Consider the following 4,961-nt stretch of genomic DNA (forward strand, 5'->3'; position numbering starts at 1 on the left):
TAGAAGGTGTACCCTTGTTAGACTTTTAAAGATGGACTAGACTAAGCCCTCGATGTTATGCCTCGTAGTGTAGGAAAAAATGATGCACAAACAAAGTTCATATTGCACAAACCATTCCAAGTCTCTTGGACGGGGAACTTACACATTCGAAATTAGTAAGCTTTTATGTCCTAGGTGTTTCAATCTATGTTCAAAATGATGCATGCAATTGATCTTCAATAAGTCATGAGGTTCCTTACTACACCAAGGAGCATCAGATATACCTCACACCCGACCTTTGTCATTGGTGTTCAAATGGCATGTTGATGCATCCCTTTAATATACCTGAAGGTACTAGATTGGAGGCTTGTGAATTCACCATGGGGGCACGCAAACCTTAATTCTTGTCCATGGCTACTTGATACATGGGCGGCCATGCATAATGCAGTGCAAGTGTGTAGTTGTATAATGTATGATGCTTGTTAGTAACAAAAAAAACCTTAGCAAACATGTTCTTTGCATGGAAGGCTTAAGCAATTAACGATTAGTAAACATAATGTAATACAAACATGTTGAATAATGGAAAAGAATGACAAAGGTAGCCCCAACATTCATCTCATGAAGCATGGTGTAAATGAAATTGAACATGGGGTTGAGGTCATTTGCATACAACCATTGTTGAGCATGTGAATCAAATGAATACAACATAGCATAATAAACAAATATTGACTATCAAAGGTAAAGTGTACAAGTATGTTAAAAATAGAGGATTACAATGAGCAAATCTTCAGTAGAAAATTGAAATAAAATTATAAAAATCCAATAAAATCAAATTAGATGGACGACACAAGGATACACAAGTTTGAAAAGAATTTTTATAAAAAAACCTCGGGAAAATACCTTTAGTAGGTCTGTAATCTGAGATTTTGTCCAAAGAAAATGTCAAGTTTTTCTCTGGCTAGCATGGGAGAAGATATGAAAGGAATAGTAAATAAAATTGAAAATTTATGAAAACTGTACAATAGCTAGATTATGACATAATATACAACATTGAAGAAGGAAGTCTTACAAGAATTCCTACAACAAAAAATGTAACTAGTTGCACTTCACTGCTGCCCTACTAGGGATAACACTGAGTCGTGCTCAGTAGAAGTAGGATAAATTGACACACAAAATTCAAAATAGAGATCTGTAAAAAATGGATGAAAGAGGAATTAACCTTATAATACTTTTATGAAGGGTGATTAATAGTTGGAAGGGCGTGTGCTCAGGTGTAGTCAATGCAAACTTAAACTAATGTGAAGTTTAACAGTAGTTCCTTACTTTTCTAGTGCGCGAATCTCGGCGACATGAACTCTTGTTAAGTATATATGCTTGTGAGATATTCAAAACGTGGAAAGGGTCATATATTTATATTTGGGAGGCTCCTTTCTAGGTATCATAGGGCCTTATTGAGTCTAGGTATGTCTCTTGGGTGTCAAGGTACGAGATTGGGCTGTGATTTGACAATAGATTGACAGAATCCCTACAAAATCGCAGGGCCTAACAAAATTGCAATTAGGCTGACATTGTTGGTAATTATCCAATGTCCTCCAGTGTGTAAATAGCATCAACTAGAATACATCTGGGGTTGGGTCTTCATAAGTACAACTCTGGCTCGAGTTGACTCAAGGAGGTTTGGTCCTGATGAGGCAAAATATGTCACTTTCCTCAGCACGGCTAAAGTATGTACTCAAACCTGAACAGGACTGAGCCGCTACTTCGGCGTCCATCAGGCCATGCTGCTACCTCGGCCTCAATCAAGTCATTCTCCACCTCGGCATCCATCAGGCCGTGCTACTGCCTCGGCATCTATCGAGCCGCGCTATCACCTCGGCCTCCATCAGGCAGTGCTACTACCTCGGCCTCAATCATGCCGTGCTACTACCTCGGCATCCATCAGGCCATGTTGTTACCTCGACCTCCATCAGGCCGTGCTCCACCTCGGCTTCCATCAGGCCGTGCTACCTCCTTGGCATCTATCAGGCCGCGCTATCACCTCGGCCTCCATCAGGCCGTGCTACCACCTCGGCCTCAATCATGCCGTGCTACCACCTCGGCCTCAATCATGCTGTGCTACTACCTCGGCATCCATCATGCCGTGCTGTTACCTCGGCCTCCATCAGGCCATGCTCCTCCTCGGTTTCCATCAGGCCGTGTTATAGCCTCGGCATCTATCAGGCCGTGCTCCACCTCGGCTTCCATCGGGCTGTGCTACCTCCTCGGCATCTATCAGGCCGTGCTATCACCTCGGCCTCCATCAGGCCGTGCTACCACCTCGGCCTCAATCATGTCGTGCTACTACCTCGGCATCCATCATGCCGTGCTGTTACCTCGGCCTCCATCAGGCCGTGCTACTACCTCGGCCTCCATCAGGCCGTGCTGCACCTCGGCTTTCATCACGTTGCACTGTTACCTCGGCATCCATCGGGCCGTGCTATTACCTCGGCCTCCATCTGGCCGAGTTGCCACCTCGGCCCGACGTCAACAACAAGGATTCCAGAAACGTGTTTTCGTCCACCCCTACAGTCAAGGAACGTAATCCCTATTCTGGAGGACAGGACTCTATCCACTACACGTCATCATGACGTCACACGGTTGGTCTTTTCTAGTTAAGAGGGGAATATTCCTGAAATATTCCCAGAATCACAGAGCCACTCCCCTTGAGGACTCCACGCCTAAACAGGACTCTTCACAATTGTCTCCCACTTGCCCTCCATCAGCAGCCTATAAATACCAAGGTAAGCCTCCATCACAAAGGATCGAGGACTCACTTCTCATATTGTAAAAGCTCTCTTGAGCATCTGTTGTGGAAAAGTCTAACTTAGGCATCGGAGAGTCCCCCGTCGGGTCAGCCCGGCTCTCCTTGTCATCTCTTCTGTGCAGGTTGGCCAAAGCACCAGAAACTGCAGGAGAGATAGTCCGGTCAAATTTTTCCGCATCAGGTCCAATTGGATTTTTTACTTAATTTGGGATCGTCTATGGTTTGTGGAGTAGTCTTGGTCAATTCTATATGTATCAAAGCCATCAACCTTTTATAATACATTTTTGTTCATTTTTAACCATCCTATGCCAGAATAAAAGAAAAAGTATATTGCCTAGGGTGAGGATGTAGCCTTGACCATAAATATATGAACCATCCATGTCTTAGGGGGTTCCCATCTCCTCATTGCACAACCCTTTTAGGGGTGACAAAATGGGGTGTCTACAATAATGTTGTCATGATAGTGCACAAAGGCATGCCACACATTACATATGTGAAGTGGAAGCACCGTGTGAAGGACCCTTTATTAAAAGTGAAGAAATCTTTGGCTTATACAATAGTAGCAAGTTTAAGGGCATTTTCATAAATCTGGATGGAAGATTTGGAAAGAGATATGTACATGTAAATTATAGATCCTCAATCCTTTAGTCTAACACAACTAAAATAGCATTCATTAGATATCATAGTAGAATGCTACAATATATTTTTTAGGCTAACGTGTAAGCTGAAAAAGGCAATATCTTACACATTAGTTATGTTTAAGTCCATTTTTGAGATATGTATAGTACACCTGGGTTAAAGGCATAAACATGAGAAATATAGTGCTTAAATTTTTTTATCGTAAGATATATAATTGGGTCAATCGAAGTTTGGACGAGAAAGATATGATCATTTCTGTATGATTGCTTTGAAATAGAGCCAACAAAATTTCTCATGATGGATTCAGTTTGCCTCACTTCAAGTCAAATTTTGTGTAATTTTAAAGAAGAATTAAAGAAAAGATATTTATGAAAAAGTTGTAGATTTTTAGTCTATTTTTATAAGAAATAAGATTAGGTTCATTTTGAGTTATATATAAAAAGTTATTCCTCCCATATTGAGGTAAGGTTAATATATCAAAGTAGAGATTCCGGTCTGAACTAAGTAGTTAACCTATAAATGATTTTGGGGCTTTTGTTGGACCTTCTTAAATGGATTTTAGGTCTTTCAATCAAAAATCTAAAACAATGAAAAAAAAAGAAAAACCTTAGCCGAGAAAAGAGAAAAAAGAGAAGAAATTGAGCAAATGGGAGCTTGTGATTGTATTGAAGTGTCTCCAACAACCACCTTTAAGCTCCATTAACTTGTTTGAAGTCTATTGAAGATTTATTGAGTTTATTTGGAGCATTCTAGCAAGGAAGAGAATAAAGAGAAGAAGTTTCTCCCTTGTTGTATGTGATTTGAATGATTTCTTAGTACATCAAAGAAAGTTGGAAAGCTCCATTAATGGTGGGTTTTGCCTTAGTGAAGGAAGAAGGGGAAAAAAGACAAAGAAGAAGAAAAGATATAGAAAAATGGCACCTACACTGGAAAGATTCAAGATTCCCCAACAAAAGAAGAAAGTTGAAGATTCTAGTGTGTATCTAGGAATCTCTAATAAGTTCTCCACCCCTTGCTAATCAAAGGAGGTAATCTCTATACACAACTCCATTTATTTTTATCTAAGTTATTATTGTTGAAAATCCTGAGGTTTATGTAAGGGGAATGGATTTGTATCCATATTTTATTAAATATTGTAAACGGGGGTGAAATCTTAGCTCAAGATCTAACTCAGGTTGAAGCAGGTGTCATAGCACCTGGACTGCTGTAATAGTCATAAGCTAGTTGAGTATTGAGCAAAAGGATAATACCCAAAAAAATTATTGCTTCGTGGAGTAGGCAGTGAGCCGAACCATGTATATCTTGTGCCATTTATGTATGCTTATATATTAGAGTGCATGGATTGTGAATGCGTGTAGAATGAAATGAAGAAGCAGTACCCCGGATTGTTCAACTTACCAGGTACGTTCAATTTTGAGGATAAAATTCTTGTAAGGTGGGGGGAATGTTACACCGGTGCCCTAACCCAGTCTAATTTGAACTGTTATGATAGGTCTCGTGCCAACAGTGGAAAGCATCACCGAGTGTTGGCTTGCAGTAG

This window comes from Macadamia integrifolia, unplaced genomic scaffold, assembly GCF_013358625.1.
Source record: "Macadamia integrifolia cultivar HAES 741 unplaced genomic scaffold, SCU_Mint_v3 scaffold553, whole genome shotgun sequence".
Lineage (NCBI taxonomy): Eukaryota > Viridiplantae > Streptophyta > Magnoliopsida > Proteales > Proteaceae > Macadamia > Macadamia integrifolia.